The 24,256-nt window shown below is 35.4% G+C and overlaps 1 protein-coding gene across 2 annotated transcripts in view; it reads right to left on the minus strand.

The window, feature by feature from the left end:
• Positions 1–24,256, minus strand: part of LAMA2 (laminin subunit alpha 2) — a 591,238-nt gene that overhangs the window by 566,055 nt on the left and 927 nt on the right. The gene's annotated exons all lie outside the window — the stretch shown is intronic.

The following is a 24,256-nucleotide window of genomic DNA, read 5'->3' on the forward strand; positions in this document are numbered from 1 at the left end:
ATATTTCTAGAATCAAGTACAGAATTCCTACTTCACTAAACTGAATTATAAGTTCAGAAAATTTACAGTAATGATACCAGTTTTTTGGTAAACATCATCAAGCTGGGGGAATCACTTTTGCTCCCAACCTTTCATTCACAAGAAAATAACAAAACTAACCTTTCTGTCACACTAGGTTGACTCAACCACTTTATAAAAACGAGGTTAAATGAAAGGGAACAAAGAGGACAAATAAGAGATATTAAGATGAAAGGAAGACAGATAGAAGGATATAGAATAAAATAAAGAGAAAATAGATGTAAGAAAATGAAATAACATTCACCATTGTACACATTCAGTAAAGGGGTTGTGGTGGAATTAAAATTCCATGGGGAAGAACTAGTGCTGACGTCAGGCTCTTCTCATTTCTTCTCATTTTCCTCACCTCAAGAACTAAATACAAAAATATATAAATCCTGAAGCAAGCAAAAGGAGCCTCTTTCTCCACTGAAGTTAATAGGCCTTACACAAAGCAAGTAAAATTTAATATAGCTTTTGTGGCATAGAAAAGGAGGAAGGTGAAAGCAAAATAAAAGATAAAATGAATTTTTGAACTGAGAACACAATAAACTCTTAAATAGCTAAGAAAAATTAGGTAAATTATACTTCTTTCTATATAATTATAGTTCTTCAGTGCTTTTGATTCATTTCTAGTTTGGAAAGATGGATTTTTTCTCTTTTTTGCTTATAGTTTCTAATTGTAATGAGTGAGTAATAAGCATATATTACTTTTATTATCAGGTTTGTTTTTTTTTAAGAGGGAGCTTCAATTTCATATTCCACCGTGGAAGGGGGAAGAAAAGAAGAGGCAATGAGATACCAAGGAATAGAGGAAATGGAAAGAAATCCAACACAGGAATGAAAGAAAGAACAAGAATTCGGTGGGCTGAGTTAGAGAAGGGGGAATAGTAAACATAAATGTAAAGATAATGGGGTGGGGGAGGGGCGGTCAACACTCCTCACCTATCTTAAATCTAATGCTTAAAAGGTTCTACTTCCCAAATCTCCACCGCTTCAGATCCACTCTTATCATCTGCACAATAACTTACCCAAATCATTCCTATTAAAACAGAGAAAAGAGCCAGCTTGAGGACCAATGGGTTTACAATTTTATTGGAATACTTGACCCATCAGATGGAAAGGAAGTTGGGCGGGAAGACTTTGGATCACCTCTAGCCATAAGTCATGGGCTGGTCTTACAGCCACTGTTGACAGGACACAACAGCTTCTCAGAGTTGTGTGATGTCCCCACATCACACAATTACATCCACACTATTCGAGAAACCCCATCTTATAAGGAATGGATCTTGGAGTTGTACGCAATCAGATTTTAACTTAAAAAGCAGTCGTTGAATAAAGACAAAGAAATCACAAGGGAAGGAAGAATTAAAATGCCAGTTATTTTACTGAAGCATGATCACAGTGGTGAGACTTTTCAGATTATATTGCTCAACTGCCATGCCCAATTATAACAGCATTGCATACACCATTTCACAAGCAGTCACATAACTAGTGAGTTATTCGTATATCAGAAACTCAGTGATTCAAATACTATTTCAGTTGCTAACCTCAGTACCTACACTTAGTGTTCTCTCTGATCATTGTATTTATTCTGGAGTGCCTACCAACTCACTGAATAGAATACAAATTAACAGAATTGAAGTCTTTCAAAAATTTGCCAAGCACTTTGAAAGTTTTGGCCTCCATTCCCATATCTCCATTAGGCAAACACACTCTTTGGTTACCTGGCTATTATTCTGCCCAGCTAGGACCATGAAATCACTACTAAAATTTGCCATAAGAAGCAGGACTATCATCACCCAGGGAGATGGATGGTGACAACCAGCAGCAAAAAATGGCACAGCAATTTGATAATAAATAAGAGCAGCAAAAGGCAGATAATCAGGTATTAGGTACATATGCAATTAAATGTTTCAATTTCAACAAAATTATATTTAGACACTTGAAAACAACAGTGACTTATTAATTATATTATACATCTTATTGTAGAAGTAAAGAACAGGGAAGTTATCTCTCATCACATATACTTGATGGACTATGGCCCAATGACTGAGTTTACAATATTTACCCACAAGGAACAATTATAGTTTTCACTACAGATAAAGATTGGGCTTTTATATTGCGGCCTCAGAGGTGCATTTTTTAAACTACAAATAACTGGCAGACTATTCACTTGCATAAACATCACTCCAACTTGTGATACAACTCTCGTCAGAAAATGTATTTCACACTGTTTAAGTAATACTCCCATCGAGTGGAGTTATGTAAGACACTGCCAAGTTTACCTGCAGAGCAACATACTTCAATAGTTCTCACACAGCGTGAAGGCATTTATCATTGTTTAAATATAGAAGAAAAGGTTCCGATGTTTTTGACACTGTAACTGGCTTGTGGTAAACTGCAGTTAAGCAGTGTTCAGTGGGCTGTACTTATCCTACACAACTGGAAGAGACCTCTCATGCTGTTCCACAAAGTGCTAAGGGAATCAGAAAAGCTCCGGGTAAAATGCCTTCCTTAGCTCTTACCCTGTGCTCCCATAACTCTTCAAAGTCAACCACAGAGTAATCCGAAAAACAGATTAGCAATTAAAAGGGGGAAATATTTATGTGAGTATGTATGTATGTGTGGTCTTTAAGAAAATAAGTACGTTTTTTCCATTATCCTTTCTGTCTTGTTCATGTGAGTGTCCAAGTGGAACGTTTACAAAATGTTTTGACACAGGCAAATATATGCTGATCTTCAGCCCTTGGACAAATATTGAATACATAGCAATGGCACTCCTGCTAAGTTCCACGTAAAGCAAAGTACTTCAAATTAGACCAACTATCTCCCATCTTGACCTTATCTCTATCACCTAATAGGGTCTAGAAACAAACTGCTCCAAGTAGAACTATTCACAAATCGATCTAGCCATTTGTTTTAAGTGTTCTTACTATTACTCAAAATCAGTAATGTATTTGGGGGGAAATGTTTTTATTGTTGTTAGTAAAATAGAAAAAAATTCAAAAGTACCATATATTATGAATATTCTATTGAATTTAGAAATTTGTAAAATACTAAACAATATGAATATCCTACCAAGTTTAAGAACACATTTTTGATATTATAAATTAAAACATATTTAGGTTCAATAGTAATGAATTCAAGAATGACTAACCCATGTTCAATTATCAGTCTGTTTTAAAGAATATGCTATCTTCACCTTAAGGTTCAAGTAAAAGAATTATCTTAAGACTCTTATAAGTGGAAGTGTCCATGAAAGCTGACTTAGTTATCTAACTAGGTGGTACATCTTTAAAACTAAAACAAATAAAGTAAAATAAAAATAAAGCAAATTCTTCCTTTGAAGTGAGCATAACTATTTCAAAATTAGACATGCTTGAGACCAGACTGGGATATACAGGGCCCAGAAGCTATGGTGAATTGAAGCAAATATTACATACATATGCTATGGAGGATGACACAGCTAAATTACAAAGGTCAGCTCTTATCATCAGTAGTATTTCTCTGTCACTCACTTCACATCTGTTTGCTAATTTCAACATTCACATTTCTAATAAACACGCATATAGTTTCTAAAGTGCATAATCAAATGCACCTAAAGACTATTTAAGCAGCATTTATCTCCCTATTTACACCAGGAAGGCAATGAACACAAACCACTGGTTTGAAGAATCTAATACAACATGCCCAAAACATGTGGCTTTTGGGAGCTGTGACAATTAAACAATGGAAACAAACCTTGAGCTATATAGAGCTATTTTCTAAATAAAAGTAAAATCTCCATTTTTCTGTAACTATTAAGGTTGGAAATTATTTGGGCCAACAACCTTAAGAAAAGAAAGGATGAGGAAGTTAGTTTTCCTCTATTCTTCTAATTTTGTTTCTCTTCCATTTCTCCACAATCCCTTTTTTATTTTTCTAATTTTGGTCTAGGTTTGCCATATATCTGTACCCACAGCAGAAAAGCAGAGCCACATTTAACGGAACCTACGCTTACTCTCAGAGGATACCTAAAACTTCGGCTGTGATATTAAAAACATATATAGTCTATCTAACAGATAAATTTTCCCTTTTCCTGTGCACAAACCTCAATTATAAACTCATTTAATTTAGATTAACCATGTGCTGAGGTAATTCCACTACATAAAAATATGTTTATGCCTGATATCTTTTGACTATATTTTATTGTTAGTAAGCATGTCTAATCTTCTCTGAGAGCTTAACTCTGATTGCTTTATTACTGCAGCTTTAAAATGTACTGTAGACAATGACCACAAATCAGATTCTGGAGGTAGAAGTATGTTGCAATAAGACACAAGTACACAATTTTTAAAGGAATTTTCTATTAAAACACCTCTAGTTAATAAGTTAAAAACCAAATTATTAAAGTCACCTAAACAACTGGGATAAAGAAATAGCTTAAGTTCCTCTGGATGTCTATCCAGTGCGAAAAGAAGCCTGAGTAGAATAAAACTGTCCTTTTTTTTTCATAAGAATGTGTCATTTAAAGAAGAAGTACACCAGTCAAATAAACCATTGTAATAATTGGTTAAATCAATGATGGCATGTCTTTTTCTCTGGCTAGAGTAATCAAATTTGAAAAGTTACTAAAAATGTGAAATTTGAAAGTCTGCAGCCACTTAAAAATGCTAACATCGTGATGACCTTTCTCACACCTTCCAGATTTCATCAAAGCCAATGGCTGGTGGCATCATTTCATCTCAATAATATACAAGGAGACCTCACCTTTAATTTTCATAATCTCTCTGAGTGGGGACATTTTCAAAATTTAATTTTGAGCTTTCCTTTCTCTCACTGAAAATGAACCTCTTTCCTTAGAAAATAATAAACCTAAACTTCATCCTTTGTTCTCCCAGTTCATCAACTCTGTTTAACTTACCTGCCTCTCTGATCAGCCATACCTCACAACCCACCCTTCACTTTCCTGAACTGTTCTTTTCCTGATCTGCCTATTAAAATTCTTCTCTTCTGTTAGGTTCAGCCAAATTCCATCTTCCCTGTGAAACTGTCTCTACTCCTATGAGACGGAAATCTTTCTGCTTCACTAAGAATTTTACTTTAGTTTTTATTGGAGTATAGTTGCTTCACAATGTTGTTTTAGTTTCTGCTGCACAACTAAGTGAATCAGCTATACGTATACATATATCCCCTCCCTCTTGGACTTCCCTCCCACCCCCCGACCCCATCCCACCCATCTAGGTCATCACAGAGCACCGAGCTGAGCTCCCTGTGCTGTACAGCAGGTTCCCACTAGCTAGCTAATTCACACATGGTAGTGTATATATGCCAATCCTAATCTCCCAATTTGTCCCCCCTCCCCTTCACACCATGTCCACATTTCCATTCTCTATGTCTTCATCCCTACTCCTGCCCTGCAAATAGGTTCATCTGTACCATTTTTCTAGATTCCACACATATGTGTTAATATACAATATTTGTTTTTCTCTTTCTGACTTACTTCACTCTGTATGAGAGACTCTAGGTCCAGTGACATCTCTACAAATGTCCCAATTTCATTCCTTTTAATGGCTGAGTAATAGTCCATTGTATATATGTACCACATCTTCTTTATCCATTCATCTGTCAATGGACATTTAGGTTGTTTCCATGCCCTGGCTATTGTAAATAATGCTGCAATGAATATTGGGGTACATGTGTATTTTTGAATTATGGTTTTCTCAGGATATATGCCCAGTAGTGGGATTGCTGGGTCATATGGTAGTTCTATTTGTAGTTTTTTAATGAACATCTATACCATTCTCCATAGTGACGGTATCAATTTACATTCCCACCAACACTTCAATGGTGTTTCCTTTTCACCACATCCTCTCCAGCATTTATCGTTCGTAGATTTTTTTATGATGGCCATTCTGACTGGTGTGAGGTGATACCTCATTGTAGTTTTGATTTGCATTTCTCTAATAATTAGTGATGTTGAGCATCTTTTCATGTGCTTCTTGGCCATCTATATGTCTTTGGAGAAATGTCTATTTAGGGCTTCTGCCCATTTTTGGATTGGGTTGTTTATTTTCTTGATATTGAGCTACATGAGCTGTTTGTATATTTTGGAGATTAACGCCTTGTCCGTTGCTTCGTTAGCAAATATTTTCTCCCATTCTGAGGGTTGTCTTTTCATCTTGTTTATGGTTTCCGTTGCTATGCAAAAGTGTATAAGTTTCATCAGGTCCCATATTTTTATTTTTGTTTTATTTTCTTTACTCTAGGAGGTGGGTCAAAAAAGATCTTGCTGTGATTTATGTCCAAGAGTGTTTTTCCTACGTTTGCCCCTAAGAGTTTTATAGTGTCTGGCCTTACATTTAGGTCTTTAATTCACTCTGAGTTTATTTTTGTGTATAGGTTCCCTATTTCCTCTTCATTTATTTGGTCTTGTAAGTTTTTACCTTGTTCCTTCATCTGTAATATATTTTTTTGTCATCTTATTTTTTTCTGTGGGTGGGGCTGTTTTGCTGTCTTACTGGTTGTTTGGCCCGAGGCATCCAGTACTGGAGTTTGCAGGCAGTTGGGTAGAGCTGGCTCTTGGTGCCAAGATAAGGACCTCCGGGAGACCTCACACCAATGAATATTACCTGGGGTCTGAACCCCTCCCCTCCCCCAGCTGCCCCTCAGGGGTGCCGGTCCCATCCCAACTCCACTTTTCTTCCCCTTCTTCTTCCCTCCACATCCTACCCGGTCATTCGGGGATTCCTCCCGTCCCTTTAGGTGTCCGAGGACGCCTACCAGTGCGCTGTAGTTGCCTAATTGTGAGAAGATGCAAACTCTGTGTCTTCCTACTCTGCCATCTTGACTCTTCCACCCCACTACGAATTTTAAAACATTTTAAATAATTTCATTAAATCCCTTTCCACATACATACTGCCTGTATTAATTTCACTGCATACATACATTTACGTTTTTCTCTACTTATACAATTCTGCAGGAAAAAATTATGTCTTTCCCATCTTTGTATGTACAGTATAGAAAACTTTATTTTACTCATAGTACATGTTCAACACACTCTTGTTTAATGAATAAATTGGAGTTTTTTCTTTTCCCATTAATATTATTATTGCTTTACCCATGATCATAGTACATGTAAAACAGTTAAATAAGATGACCAATAACCTACTTTAAAAGTTGAACAAAGCCTATTTATTCTGCTTTGTATACCTATGTAGAATTTTAAGAAATCTTAAATTTACCAGAGAGCCTCTTGAAAAATAAAATCTTCCTTTTTTTTAATTTTCTAAAAAAAGAGAGAGAAATAGAAAGAAAGGAGAGAAAAATGGTCAATTGTCATATCATTCTTTATCCCAAAATTTAGCTTACCAAACATTTACAGTGCTTGAAGTAAGTAAACATCACTAGATTAAGGTCATGTCTTTGTCTTGGAAAAGTAAAGCAGTACAATCATTTTGAAAAACAATTTTCCCATTTCTTATAAAATTAAATGTGTATTTACCATGCAACCCAGGAATTCTACTCCTAGATAAATATGAGAAGTGAAAACATATGTCCATAGAAAGTCTTGTACATGACTCATATACAGCAAATTTATTCACAACAGCTAAAAACTGAAAACTATCTAAAAATCATCAACAGGTGTTAAATTTAAAATTGAGATATATTCATACATTTTTAATTCCTAGCAATTAAAAAGAACAAAATATTGATGAACACAAAAATATGGATGACTTTTACAGAAAAGTTGTTAAAAAAAATAGAGGTTGTGGGCTTCCCCGGTGGCGCGGTGTTTAAGAATCCACCTTCTGGGCTTCCCTGGTGGCACAGTGGTTGAGAGTCCGCCTGCCGATGCAGGGGACACGGGTTTGTGCACCGGTCCGGGAAGATCCCACATGCCACAGAAAGGCTGGGCCCGTGAGCCATGGCCGCTGAGCCTGCGCGTCTGGAACCTTTGCTCCGCTACGGGAGAGGCCACAACAGTGAGAGGCCCGCGTACCGCAAAAAAAAAAAAAAAAAAAAAGAATCCACCTTCCATTGCAGGGGACATGGGTTCAAGCCCTGGTCTGGGAAGATCCCACATGCCGCGGAGAAACTAAACCCGTGTGCCACAACTACTGAGCCTACGTGCCTAGAGCCCATGCTCCGCAAACAAGAGAAGCCACCGCAATGAGAAGCCCACACACCTCAATGAAGAGTAGCCCTCGCTCACCTCAACTAGAGAAAGCCCACTCACAGCAACGAAGACCCAACGCAGCCAAATAAATTAATTTAATTTAATTTAATTTAAAAAAATAGAGGTTGTGCCTTTATGTCATACTGTAAATATTTTACAGTCATATGAGCCTCACCTTCTCAGCCTGATTCTCTAGAATGTTAACCATAAAACCAGTCCTCAGGGATCTCAAAAATAGTAGAGACAAAGTGAATAAAATGCCTGCCACATAATTGGTACTATCCCTTGGGTAGAACAGGAAAATAGTGAAAGCTTGTGAAAGTTAAATGGAAATAGGTTTAAACTCAACATACATATTTCCCAAAGAAACCTCATTACACACATCTATATAAATGTGTTTAAAATAGATAATTATCAAAATACATATCAGAAAACAACAGTGTTTTAACTGCAAGATGTCATTTAGGCTACGGTTCTAAATAATGGTTACCATGAAGGTTAGTTTTGGAAATAGAGTTGCTTTATCTGGTTCAATAGTTGTACTACAGGAAACCATGCACAGTATAGAAAGATATTGGAAGTTATATGGTTTCTAGAACTTTATAGCACCGTTTAGATGAGTACTTGTCAACCAGTTTCCAATTAAAATTATAAAGTATTTTATTATTTCATTTAGCTCATTAATTGCTTCATCAATTAAAATTTGCAAATAAGCAAAACATACACATCTCAGGAAAGAGATATTATTCTGTTAACTCCCACACATACACAAGAAGGCTAATCTTAAACAGCTGTCTCGTTCTTTAACTAAATTAACAATGCTTATTAGACTCTGGCTTCCAGATGCAGAACAACATTTCACATTAATATGCCTAGTTTCTGACCTAGAAATAATGCTAAGGAACTCAGCAGGAAATCTGGCCTCCAGATACTCTTATCTTGGGAGATAGAAACAAAGGAACACGATTCTCTGAATTACTCTATTGTGGAATTTTAAATGCTCATTAAAACATCATCAAGGGCATCTCTATTTCAAATATGTTACCTAAGTTCAAACACGATGCCCCCAAACCAAGCTGGAAACTAAGACTGTGGGTGGCATAATGATGAAATATAAAGCTGTGTTTTGAGGTGGTTACTAACTGTCCCCACAGAAAGAATAGAAAGAGTAGAAAGAAGAGGAGGTGTGGTAAGGTTTAAGCACAGACATAGCAGGTCATTTTGACCTGGATGAATTTCAAATGTCCCTCCCATCAAACTAGACTGAGTAGAAGTATCCTCAGCCTTGGTATTCCCTGGGTCTCGGACCCTTGAGGAAATGGTTCTAGAATTAATGGCTTTAAGACTATTCTAGGGCAATTTCCCTTTTGTATCTGGCACTCTAAGTGTCCCTCTGAGCCAAAAAAAGGGACTACCTGCAGATGGAAGCCTATGTCTGAGATTTTCTAGGGTAAAAGATGAGGAGGTCTCAACACCAGCCCTTTTAAAACCAAAGTCCATTGTCTTTGTCACCTCCTTCAGCCCAGCCCCCTCCTTCTCCGGCCTCCACAGAAATAGCTCTGCCATCTAATCCAGAAACATGTATCCAGACAAAAGATCCTATTCTCACCAAGCTTTTTCCCCTGAGCTTGAGACAAAAGAAATATTCTAATTTTACTCTTTAAAAGAGAAAGGCATTCTCAGCACTACATAAAATACTTAATTTTCTACAAGAGTTTTCATAATAAAGTATAGAATAAAAGAAAGTTACAAGAGAAAGCCACAATTACAGCTTAAGTTCCACAAAGGCTTTATAAAGACCTACTGTTAGAGAAAACTCATGCAAATATATTTAGAATCCATAAATTTTATCTCATTTTTATACAATAGTTGCAACTAACATGAAGAAATATTTTTGAATGATTTCAGAAAGGAAAAAAAAGCCACCATTAAATCAAGCAATGGAGTTTAACAGAATTCCTCTATACAACAACTATGTAAATCAACAGTAGTTTCTTTGAAACAGAATTGAAAGCACACATAATGCATTTTAATGCAGAGTGTACAAAGACACTAAGATCTGTAATTCTACTAAATGTCAACGATACTGTAACCCACTTATTGTGGAGTCAGATATAATGAAATTCCATTTATAGTGAAGTAGAATGGAAGTTTAAAATTACATCAATGGAATGTAATGCATAAAATATAATTCCAGTAATGGGGAATGTCTTATTAGAAAGAAATCTTAGTGAAATGATGATTTCACTATAAGCCTCCAATATCTCTCAAAGGTGATATTCAAAATAATGTTAGATTTTAACATCAATATTTCACTCAGTGAATAATTATAAAAAATTCAGTTTATAATTCCCCAGTATATGAAACCATATACAAGTCTACCAAGAAAGACAGAAAATACATGTGTATTAATATAAAACAATATAGTATACATATTCTAAGTTGTGTCTGGTCATATTTATGAACAGAATGTAAAAAATGAATTAAACACTTCAATTAAGTTATGGAAGGAATAAGAATTATCTTAAACACAAAGATAAAATGAATGGATGTTTCTCTCTGGAGAACATGAGAAACCATCATTTTTGACTGAATTTAAAAAACCTGTTATAGAGTATCTACAGAGTCAGTTTTCAAAAATCTTAACCCTACCATCCCTAAATATTGTTATAATGCTGCAATTTTCATATTAGCTTCCTCCTTTTAAAAATTGCTACTTTCCATACTAGAAAGAAGAATTTATATAGAACTGAAATGCACGTCTGGGATTTAGAAAATCTGGGATTCTATATCTCCATTCTTATTTTTATCAGGCTAAGTCGTTCATTTTAAGTACTGACCCCAATGTTACTCCAACTGTAGGAGTACACTGATATATACAACAATACTCAAAAGCTTTGTGTGGAGGCACAGAAATGGTGGTGAAACAATAAAACAGCCTAGACACCAGATGCTACACAAATGTAAAGCATATGATAGCAGTATGGTGGAAAATGAGGCTGTAATTAAGGCTATCAGAAAGGATTTGATTTTATCTCTCCATGGAAATCATGATAACTATGTTATGCAGTTACTTAAATTTAGAAATGTAGTTTATAGGATCTGCTCTATCTTAAAGTTATAGTAGTTAATCGCTGTACAGAAATTTTTAAAGTGTTTAATATAATTCCCAGTTGTAGCAGAACACCTAACTTGAAAGAAATTTGCTAGTATGCTAATAATTCTATAGTTGACTGCAGAAATTTTTTATTATTTGATTTATATTATCTTTTCAGTCACTTTACTGTTTCTTCATCTATGAATAATACACACCAAGAGAATAATAATTAGAGTGGCAAGCCACTTTTCTATTCCCTTTAAGTAATCTCAGCTGAAAATACTGCCCTTGCCTGGTGAGTTCACGTAGAATTCAATCACTAGTGCTTCAATTGGTATTATATAAAATGAAGAAAACATCTAATTTCAATAGAAATTCCTACCCCTCCCACACTCTCAGCTCATAAACACATAAATGAAGCAAGACAACTAAGAAAAACTTCACATACATAATATGATGAATATTTTTACACTATACGTAATGATATGTGGGACTAACGTTACAGAAGTGATCAGACACAGGTGGATTCATACCTGAGGACTTGGAGGAAACGAGCTTTTAACTCCGTTTTAAAGGTGCAAGAGAATGTAGGGTGTTCAAAAGCAGGGTGTGTGAGGAAAAAGAAAGGTGTCTTGATGGTTCAAAGAGCTTAGTAAAGGCAGAGAGGGTGAGAATTACCTTTTTGCAAAAAATGGGTGAAAACAGATTAATTTGGAAAAAGTAAAAAAAGGAATCCTTTCCAAGCTTGGAAAGTGGAAGAGTTAGGAAGGAAAGAGGTGGGGAGCTTTAAATATTAATGTCTATGATATATCTAAAATGATAGCTGGTAAACATTTTAATTCTTTGTATTATAATTCTCATCCAAAAAGACCTCACATATAGAAAAGTTCTGACCAAGCAAAGAAATATGCATTCCTCATCCACAGCTTAAAAATTGCTCAGCTCTCACTGGAATATCCTTAGGGGAAAAAATATGCATCAAGAGCAAAATAAAGTACTCTAAAATATTTTATTTATCACCTAAGTGGCATTGATAGCAATACCTTGTATCTGTGCACACTGTGTTTCAGTATTTTTTGAAATGTATATCTTATAAAAATATTCATTTCGACTATGAAAGCATTAGGAAAAATAATACATGTACAACAATTTTTAAAGGCAACTCTTTTAGTCTGTCCCAAAAGAGTAGCTTCTTCATTTTAGAAGTTTGATTGTGTTCCTACTATATACCAGACAAGAGACAGAGCAGTAAATAACAAGACAAAAAGCCCTATTATTATGAAACTTAACATATTAATTTCTAACCATCACATAGCTGAAGATCTTGGAAGAGGAACTAGTTAATTATATGCCCTTCTAGCTTTCTGAAATAGCAATAGCTCTCGAAGTTTGTATAAGATTGGATTGGTTGTTCAACTTATTACACAGCTGAAAATCATAAAACAAGACAGATTAATTATATACATGAACCAATTTTGACCTAATCTATGGAATTACGTTCAGAGAGCCTGAATGCAGTCATTTGCTAATTCAAAAAAAAAAAGGTGGGGGACTTCCCTGGTGGCGCAGTGGTTAAGAATACACTTGCCAATGCAAGGGACACGGTCTGGGAAGACTCCACATGCCCCGGAGCAACTAAGCCCGAGCGCCACAACTACTGAGCCTGTGCTCTAGAGCCCATAAGCTAGAACTACTGAGCCCACATGCCACAACTGCTGAAGCCCAGGTGCCCAGAGGCCGTGCTCCACAACAAAGAGAAGCCACTGCAATGAGAAGCCCCACACCGCGATGAAGAGTAGCCCAGGGCTTCCCTGGTGGCACAGTGGTTGAGAGTCCGCCTGCCAATGCAGGGGACATGGGGAGTAGCCCCTGCTCACCGCAACTAGAGAAAGCCTGTGTGCAGCAACGAAGACCCAACGCAGCCAAAAATAAACAAATTAATTAATTATTTTTTTTTAAAAGTAGGGATCTCCTAGAATATGGAAAATGGTCTGAGAGGGCAATGTTCTGTCCAAAGGATCTAAAGTTAAAATTTCAGATCCTAGATGGATAGGAACTTTAGGTTAGTGTTGCTTTCTTAGCACGTCTTAGGTAGCACATATTAGGAAGCCTGTGGATAAAATCAGTTCTTGAAAGTTGAGTGAAAAATATTTTATACCAGCTTGAGGAACATAATAAAGAGAAATAAAAAGCATTTTGAAGAATCTTTAAACATATCATTGTCTGTATACGAAGTGTATCTATAGCTATTTGCAAAACCAATAAAGATAGGATATGCATTTTAAATATTTCCTTACCACACCAATTCACTTTTTCTGTGTTACTGGGAGATACGTCACAAAAAATGAAAAAAAGAAATAGAAGGAAGATGCGCCACGGTTTTCAATACACAAGAACTAAGTGTATTAAGAGCTACTAAGGGAAAAAAAATCAAAGAAAGGGAGTGAAGAAAAACGTTATAAACCAATAATGCCTTTGACCAAACCTATCATTTATTATAATACAGAGTAGTAGTATTAATAATACTATTTGTATGGAACATTTTATTTAACTCTTATAACAACCCCATGAGATAGATTTGAACATTATGTTCTCATTTTTAAGATGGAAATTGAGTTTCAGAATAGTTAAATGACTGAACTGTTGTTTAAGGGCACAGCTTTAGGAAGAGCTGGAAACAAAACCCGTATCCTGGAGCTCCAATTACAAATCCAGTGATTTTTCCAATTTACCACAGTGAAAAATTAAATAGTTGTACATTACATGTTAGGCATGATTGAAACTTTTTGAATAAGGCCTATAAGAAGTGTTTTGTCTGAATTAATTTTCAAAATCTGATATTCCCAAGTTTAAAAAGCAGGTTTCCCTAGAGATCTGTTGGGGTTACATGATTTCCTGAGGTAGTTTTTGGGTTTTTTTTAGTAATTTACCATTAGACTTAACACATAGGTAGACACAGTAAAAGTTCTCCCTATTCAGGTTGATATTAAATATTGTGTTCCAAGACTATTTTTCACCTTAGTCAATAGAGAGAGTCCAAATAAAGAGGGTCTATCTTGAGAGCTTTTCTACAATCCAATTAGACTTTGCATTGAAGACCATCCTGAAATTAATTTCCATTGTGTGTCAAACATGCTGAATTGCCATCTCTACCCAAGCAGATGTTAATGAAGACAAGCTTCACAGGCTGAAAATAATAACTAATCTTTACGAAGCACTTATTATGTGCCATACATTTTTCTAGCACATTACATATATTAAAAGTCTTTAAAAAGTAGTTTATCAATCCCTAATAAATTCATGTCCAGAATTGAGAAATGCCTTTAAAAAGTTTATTATATCATATTTGAAATACAAAAAGCCAAAAAGTACTGCTAAAATTTCCATTCTGTTGCCTGTTTAAATCACTTCTCACATTCAGCTACTAACATAACTATTAGCTAATTATAGGACCTTGTGTTTCTTCCTATCTCTATTACTGACTTGTTGTGTGACCTTGATAGAATTCTTCAGTCACCCTGCAGTGACATAGTTTACCATCTATAATCTCTTAGGGTCTACTCAACGAAGCTTTTAGAATATTTTGCTCTTCTTAAGCTAAAGGGGTGTCATCTGCACTGCAAATATCATTTTGAGCTTTGTGATCAAATAAGAAGAAACTAGCTAATATTTACTGATTAACTGCCAAGTATTTTCACAAATATTATCTAGCTTAATTCTATTTTACTAATAGGAAATTTAAACTGTCGACTCAGGTTTTTGGTCTCAGTAAGAAAATACTTTCCATCTCCCAAGTTTATACTTCTTCTGCTATTCAAAGTTATCTTCAAAGCAGAGGAATGTATATGGAAATTGAAGACATAAAGAAATATATGTTATAAAGAACAGACTTGTGGTTGCCAAGGGGGAGAGGAGTGGGGGAGAGATGGAGTGGGAGTTAGAAGATGCAAACTAGCATATATAGAATGGATGAATAACAAGGTTCTATTGTGTAGCACAGGGAGCTATATTCAATAGCTGGTGATAAACCATAATGGAAAAGAATATAAAAAGAATGGGGCTTCCCTGGTGGCGCAGTGGTTGAGAATCTGCCTGCCAATGAAGGGAGCACGGGTTCGAGCCCTGGTCTGGGAGGATCCCACATGCCGCGGAGCAACTAGGCCCGTGAGCCACAACTACTGAGCCTGCGCGTCTGGAGCCTGTGCTCCGCAACAGGAGAGGCCACGATAGTGAGAGGCCCGTGCACCGCGATGAAGAGTGGCCCCCACTCGCCACAACTAGAGAAAGCCCTCGCACAGAAACAAAGACCCAACACAGCAAAAATAAATAAATAAATTAATAAACTCCTACCCCAACATCTTCTTATTAAAAAAAATGAATGCATAACTGAAGCACTTTGCTGTACAGCAGAAATTAACACAATGTTGTAAATCAACTATACTTTAAAAAAAAGTATATGTTAATAAGAATATTTTTGTAAGCCAAGCTATGAAGTTCAGAATAGCGAAATACTACAACACAAATTCCAATTAAAATTGAATTCATACATTTGTGTTTTCAAGTATATGAGCAAATACCTTCATAATCAACCTCAGCTGAGTTTGGTATACCACAGTTTTGGAGAAAAAAAGTGCTGATTTAAGCCAGAAGACACCATGACAATTTTTAGACTTAATTCATTTTTCTTGAAGCATTTTGAAAATTCACATTGATTGAGTCCCTAATAGATGCTCTATGTTTTATATACTCCTCACAACAAACGAATGAGATGAAGCAGCTACCTGAAATGACAATTGCACGACTTTGTGTTCTCCTTCATATTTTCAGCCTTATTCAGTAATTGAAAAAGGCATAGCAGGCAATAAGCCAGAAAACTGGGGTAGCTATACAGGCTTGTGGAAAAATATATCTGATGTGGCAAGCTCGACTAACCTTATTTCCTCTTTAGAATAGGACCTTATATGTTACAAGCAACTTAAAAAGAATTACCCTTAGAGTTGTTTTTTTTTTTTTTTTTTTTGTGGTACGCCGGCCTCTCACTGTTGTGGCCTCTCCCAGTGCAGAGCACAGGCTCCGGACACGCAGGCTCAGCGGCCATGGCCCACGGGCCCAGCCGCTCCGTGGCATGTGGGATCCTCCCAGACCGGGGCACGAACCCGTGTCCCCTGCATCGGCAGGCGGACTCTCAACCACTGCGCCACCAGGGAAGCCCTACCCTTAGAGTTTTAACAGTACAGCTACCAGACTGAAAAATATAATGATCCCATTTACAGTTTATTCTGTGGTCCACAATCATTTATCAAGGCAACTAGACTTTTCTGCAAATTCAGAATTCTAGAAATTTTTAGATTCCCTTATTCTATACTTCTGTTTATAAAACTGAAAATCTAATGACTAAAAAAACAAATCACATTGGAATATACTAAATATATTAAGTACTGTGAGAGTGTTAAAGTATAAATGGTACATACATACACATCCTCTCAAAATCTAGGAGGTTTGCAAAATTTTCTCTTAACTGAGAGGTTCAACTTCAAATAGAACTCTTTAAATCTTTTTATGAAGATGCCAGTGTTCTACACTTTTTCAGAAGGAATTTTGAGATTCACTCTGCTCTGATTCTTAGGTGTATCTATTTGATTCTTGCTCTTTTCATTCACAGACATACACAGTGACTATGTTTTAAAGAATCTTTTGTATAATAAATATCATTATGTTTCTAGCCTGCTGAAGTAATTTCTGTAAGGTAACTCCAGAAAAGCCAATAATCAGTTAATACTTTCTCACAGTCTAGTGCCCAATAATCCAAATCCTAAGAATTTAAAGACTAAAATTTGATGAATACTTTTAAATTTATGCATAGTTTTGAGTAATGTGTGTGTGTATCTCTGCATAGTTTTAAGTAGTGTGTACGTGTGTTTAAATGAAAATGAGTTTTGAAGACTACACATTTTATTTTTCTTGTTCTTACATAATACCTAGTGAATCTCCAGTTTCAGATTAGACTACTAACATAACTTAGAAATGAAAATACGATTTTTGAGGTGTTTTATAAAAGATAAGAAAGGATCTAAAACTCCAAAAGAGATGACAACTTAGGATCCACAAAAGCAGCAGCAGGAACATATTCTAATTTCTAATTCTAAAACTAACATTGGAACTTGTGTTTGTCCTTGACAAACTTCTCCTTCTATAAAATGAGGATAATTATATTAACCTACTAAAAATTTCTGCTATGTAAATGAATGTGTTAACTCTCACAACGCACTAGATACTATTCAACCAATCTAAAGCATCTGGCACTCAAGATGCAGTTAAACAAAGAGCCTCGGGAAATGGCACAGCCCAGTGGTCAGATGAGAGGACCGTACAAGGCGAGACATAGTTAACATTGCACAAGGTGCCTTTCCCAAGTGCCAGGCACGAAATAGTTGCTCAGGTGTTCATCATTCAGAATTTGCACAGATGAACTTGCTATTTGTATTAGATTAGTCCTGTTACAGAAAGCGGGTGTTATGAGTAATAAACCACTAATAGACTACCCTCTATGATCTTTTTCTAAATGTCATGTGCCAAATAGGATAAAGCTCCCATATTAAAATTCACATTCAAGATGACTGGAAAAACACTATTTTTTATTCATATTATACATCTTTGGCAGGCAACCCCCTAGCTTTAACTCACTATGTAAGTTTAGATTATGTCTCAAAACTATCTTTAGATAGTAATTATCAGTGGCTTTTAATAAGAAGAAAGATTTAAGCAAAGTTTTGCCTTTCATATTTTCTAAAAAGTTAAATTTGTTAGAATCATCTCTTCGAAAACCATATTGTATTCACAATCAGGGTACTATAGGAGAAAAGAAGGAAGGGAGAGAAGAAAGGAATGAGGGAGGAAAGGACGGAGAGAAGGAGAGAGATTAGAGAGAGAGAAAGAGGAAGGAGGGAGGAGGGAAGGGAGGAAGGGAGGGAGAGAAGCTATACAATTTTTTTCACTTAAGTTTGTTCTAAATGACAGAACTTAGGCCAAAATTGTGTTACTTTATTCCAAAGGTTACTACAAGACTTACAGAGACCCTTAAAGAAGTTACAAAAATCGAAACAGAGCGTAGAGTAAGTTTCTGATTGTAAAAATAGGTAACATTTCAAAGTCCATTTCATAAAAGAAGTCATCAGATCAATACATCATTGTGTCATTTTTAACAATAGTATCTAAACTTTAGCTCTGATACTGAAATGAATAATAAAAAAGAGAACTCCAAGGTACACACATATCCACGTGGGATTGTGGATAATTTTTGTTTTAACGTTTTTAGTTAAAAAACACTCTAAGAAACCTATGAAATCTTTCTAAGAACACTGGGACAAAATAAAAGGATATGTAGAAATTCCTTGCGCTTGAGTAGTTTTGAGGTATTGATATTCTTTTAATCATGGAATGGAAGTGAGATGCCAACAGCAAAAAAAAGAAAAAGAAAAAGAAATTTTACAAAGACATATCTGAGCTTCCCAATGGTAAGATTGTTGAGGTGGAATACTCTGAAATGGAGTCACTTAAATATGCTCTATGAATAAAAGGTTTGGGGCAGGAGATGAATTTAAAATAATCCTACATTTGTACTACTGGTCTAGTCCAACGGATTAGAGTCTGCTTGAGATGAAAAATATTAATTATTATTTCATTCGTTCATTTAATTCTACTCAAAACTCTTCAATACCACCCATCTGACTTAGATTAAAAGGCAAAATCTTTACAATGATCTAGCCTCCCATTACTTCTGTCCCTTCTAATTGTGCCTTAGACCTTTATAAGCCTGTTCCCTGTGCCCAGAGTACCCTTCAAGCTGATATCTGTATGAATCACTCCCACATCAGTTTCAAGTGTTTGCTCAAGTGTGACCTTCTCAATGAGGTCAACCTTTATCACTATTTAAAAATAGCAACCATCCTTCACTCCTAGAACTCCTGATTCCTCTTACCCTGCTGTATTTGTCCAGAATCCATCACCCTCTACATTCTACACAATATAGGTATTCATTATAATACTTATTCATTATATATTCATATTTCTGTCTCGTCAACTAGAATATAAACTCCATAAGAGCAGGGATACGTGTGTGGAGTTTTTTTGTTTTGTTTTTGGCTCTCTTTTACTCACTGAACATATTCATTCATTAACCAATGAATGAATACACATAGGCCCAACCCCACCAATTTCCTGCTCAAATTCTGACCTTGGAACTCAGTCTTACCAATGGGTACAGCCCAGAATCTGTCTTCTTTCTGTCTGCCTGGCATACACTGAGCCTGGCATGAGTCTTGAGAACCGTGTGCCAATCTGATGCCATCTTTCTCTAACCTCTACCTTGTTTTCTCATTCACTGCAACTAGGCTTCTGCCTTAGGTCCCGCTTAGCTACACATTTCAGAGTTGTGACTCTACACAATCCTAAACCCCAATCTTCTAGATTAGAAACTAAACAATTTGGCCATTGACAACATTTTCTTCCTGATCTTTTCCACTGGGTCTCCAGGTGCTAAATAAGGACCTACTGCAAAATAGACAGATGACCTGGAGTTACCTTTGTTTTTTTTTTAATTATCCCCTTGGAAACTCTTCCAGACATGTTCTACCCACATGACAGAATCCTACTGGATAGCTAATGCTGACTGGACTCAAGTGTGCATTTGATACATCCTTTGGACTCTACAACTTAGACAGCTAGCTGCCCCACAAATCTTGTTATGCATAGGCTAGGTTGAAGTTAGTTTTCCCTATTCTGAACCCCACTAGACCTCTATTCCTCCTCTTCCATTGTTGCCCACAACTGTAGTTCCATAATTCTAAAACAGATTATGAAAGAAGATATGAGACCTCATATAAAGTTTAAGTGAATTTCTTTTTATATTTCACTGCTAAATATATTTGGATTAAAAGAAAGAACAATGATTCAGTCTCAGAGGTCCACATTGAAAAGCCTAGCACATTAGTCACTGTCAATGAATAAGCAGTATTTATTAAATGTATGAATAGAAAAATAGTGGCAATGATCTGCTTTAGATAAATGGGAATGGAGAAAATACTGGGATGTGAAATCTACCAAAAAGTAAACTATTACAATATAATTGTAAGGTGTCAAAATTCCAAATACTACTTCAGAAATTCTTCTTATTTAAATAAATCCATCCCACAAAAAAACAAATTCATGTTTTTCTTACAGAAGTCATATCTGGGTAGAACTCTTGGGATATCTATTTGAGCTGTTAAATAATTATATCTGAAGAAGGTGAAGAGTGCAGTTATTACAGTGAGGTGACAGTTATCCCATCTCTCAGGAGCTACGGTAACTGAAGTGTACTAAGAAAGAATCGGCAGAGCAGGCACAGTTCTTTCATCATCCCTAGCAACTCTTGATACAGATTCAGTTCATCACTCTGCATGAAATCTTAGAAGAAAAATATTTTAGGAATAAGATATATCAGCAATTGGCATACATTGATATATCAGATTTTTGAAATATAATATATAATGTATGTCATTTTAAAAAATTCTAACACATCCATAATATAATAGTCGATGTTGAATATGTTCTTATTCTTAGCCATACATTTATCTATTATTAATAATTTTTACCAAACTAGTAGGCCAGTAGGTAGTGAACAAGCCAACAAGTTACATGTGTAGCAAAAGAAAATATCAAAAAAAAAAAATGAATTCCAGCTTTACTGCCACAATAAATCCCCTGAAAAGTTCTCTGGTAATTTATAAAGTGTTCTCACATTTTATAGCACGGGATGTTTTAGAACTGTGCAATTTATGGTGATGTGGAAGTTCCATATTAAATTTTTAAGTATTCTTGCCAAACATGAGTGAGGATCGTCTCAAACATGTTTTTATTTTAAATCCCAGAAGACATTTAAAAACACATTTATATTCACTTAATACTTTCTTGACATTTTTTAAGAATTCAGAAGTTCAAATACAAGTATGCATTCTGAAAACAAAAGAATGTAATACTAGAATCTTGGACTTGAAAAAGGACTGGAGACTTGATGAGTCTTAACTTCCTCTCTGTAGAGGCATTCAGTCCTAAATCATCTCTGACAACCTGAACATCTGATCACTGCATGGACATTTCCAGAAGCTGGGTGCTCCAGCACAACCCAGATATTTCTGAAGAGCTCAGAATAGGGAAGGGAGAGGAGAGGGAAGAGGTTTCCTCCCATTTTATTTAACTCAAACATTCCTCTTTGTCACACTGTTCTATGGATCCAAGTTCAGGCTTTAGAAAGAATATTTTAGTCTCTCTTCCAAATAACAACCCTTCTAAAAATTCGAAGATATATCTTACGATTTCCTAAGTCTTTCTTTCTCCAAATTAACAGTCTTTACTTGGAATAATTCTCCTCTGAAAATCTTTTCAGACTTCTAACCATTCTACTCTCCCTTCTCTGAATTTACATCCATTTGTCAGTGAAGCACCCAAATGTATATTAAACAAACAAACCTACCCGCTTCTGAGTTTTTTATAAAAGTGAGTTAATTTTTCTGTCACCATATCATACTATATGTTCATATTGAACTTGCTGCAATTCAGACTGCCTTTCTCATCCTGTCTTTGTACTCATTCCTGTACACATAAAGGAGAAAACAAATTTCCAGAAGACAGCAAAATGAAATTAACATCTGGATACAAATAATAAAACCAACTCCATGTAGGTTCTATTCATGGACCAGGCTATAGAGACATTTATAGATTCCTGAATCTGATATTCACCAGCTTAGCTACCTGAATCAATTTTGGACCACCTGCAGTTGTCATATGCTTGGATTTTATTTTCCATCAAGCCATTACCAAGACAAATGAACATAAGGAAACCTCTGTCACAGCCCTAAAAACTTCTTTCTGAATTGACCGTGATCCACCATGCAACAGTCTTTGGAAACTGTTTTCAATCACTGGCAATTTACCTACTATTACATTTCCATTTCCACATATTATTTACACAGATGTGAGGAAAAGATTTTTTCTGCTGCCTTGCTGAAATACAGAACTATTTTGACTACATCGTTTTCCTATTTTGTCAATCTTCAATTTAGTTAAGGAATTTCCTTGGAATATCTTTCTTGCTGAGTCAATGCTATTCATACTACAATACAGTATGTTCTAGAAACTACACAAGATTTCAAATATTTTTTTTTAATTCTGATTAAGTTTCTAACTTAGTTACAACATCTGAAAAAGTCTGCTTCGTGTCAACATTCTTAGTAAACTGGCACCATACTATAAGGGAAAACAGAACTCATTCTAAACAATTAATTTTTGGTCAGGAAGGTCAGTGCTAGTGTAACTGAAAAGAGAAAATTGATGACAGCCAAGAAAACACCTCTTCAATCAAACTCATATTCAATGATCTTCACTGAGAGCTTGCTTTAACAGAACGGCATTGAAAAGGAAACACGGCCTCAAAAATTAAATGGAAAGAAACTTTGGTACTATAAAAAGGGAACTTTACCATAAAGTTCCTTGTAAAGTTCCCTTTAGCATAAGGTAATACTAGAAGCGCTCTTAGTTGTTAAAAATTAAGTTATTATCATTTGCATGAACTTAAGAGACAGCTACTCCAAGCCCCAGGTTTTAAATTTGTCCAACAATAATAAATAATGGCTGGAGCTGAAATAATCTCACGTATATAAGGCATTTTAAAATTATAAAGCACTATACAAATTTAAGGCATTATGAAATATATTTTATGTAGACTTTTAATATTAACAGGTTTTAACCATTTATCCAGTCTCTAAACATATTGCAAATAATCTATAAAATACACAATAATTGATGTTAGAATGCAGAATATAGCAGTGTATAGTAGACTCTGTGCTATAGTTATTTTGCATAGAATTCCTTATTGTGTGTAATGTTCAAGTTATCTCTCAACAGAATGGCAGTATAAATTCTCCCTTCTGAATTCACTTCATCTTGTGCCTGGACCACAGAAGTCAGAGTTAATTTTACCTCAAATAAACCTGGGGAGGGGGGATGGGAAGGGAGAGAGAAATAAGAGAAAAGGGGAATGGGGAACACTCTATGGAAAACTGTCAGGAACCCACTTGATCCCTACTCGGCATGCTTTGAGCTTCTGCCCACTCCAAGTGAACAGAGGATTGGTGATCTTGGTCTCTTCACTCCCAGCTGCCTAACAGTATTAAAGTATTATGTATTGTTAAAACATATCACATAATTAAGTAAAGTTAATATTTAAAAGTAGTATTTTTAAAAACCAGCTGCCAAAGATATTCTCAAACTCACTCTCATAAATTCTATTAATTAAGCCACATTGACCCCATTTTACTTCTCAAAGAAGGAAAAGCAAAAATAGAAGAAAAAAGTTTATAGTGAACTTAAGGTCATTTTCATTCTAGGAATTTTAATCAAGAGGTTATTATTATAGCAAGGAGCTTAGAGTGCTTTTTCTACTCCTTTTAAAATAAAATAGTAATGTTAGACATGCCAGACTACAAGCAGAAAACCTATCAGAACTGTTAGACGTAGCTTTATCCCAGTTAACTAAAAGGGGGATAAGTATATTTCAAAATTTTGGCAGATTCAGCCTCATCAAAACTGTCAAAAGCACTAATCTCCAGATTTTGTACTCTTGGGGTAAATATTTTGATATTTGAAACCAAACCTTAAATATTTCTTAATTTTTTAAATTTGATACATGTTTTCTAACTTACAGAAAAGATTTCTGAAATTTTGTATTATAAATTATTTTTTAAACGCTGCACATATGCTTCTTTTAAAATTCATGATCATAAAGTAACCCTTCAAAGCCTCCCAAGAGTTCCAGAAATGATATGCATATAAACATTAAGGCGCTCTGAGGAGTATAATTTGAGTTACATTAAGTGCAGCTGTTTTCCGAAGTCCCGTGAAGGGTG

Source organism: Pseudorca crassidens, chromosome 13 (assembly GCF_039906515.1).
Source record: "Pseudorca crassidens isolate mPseCra1 chromosome 13, mPseCra1.hap1, whole genome shotgun sequence".
Classification (NCBI taxonomy): Eukaryota; Metazoa; Chordata; class Mammalia; order Artiodactyla; family Delphinidae; genus Pseudorca; species Pseudorca crassidens.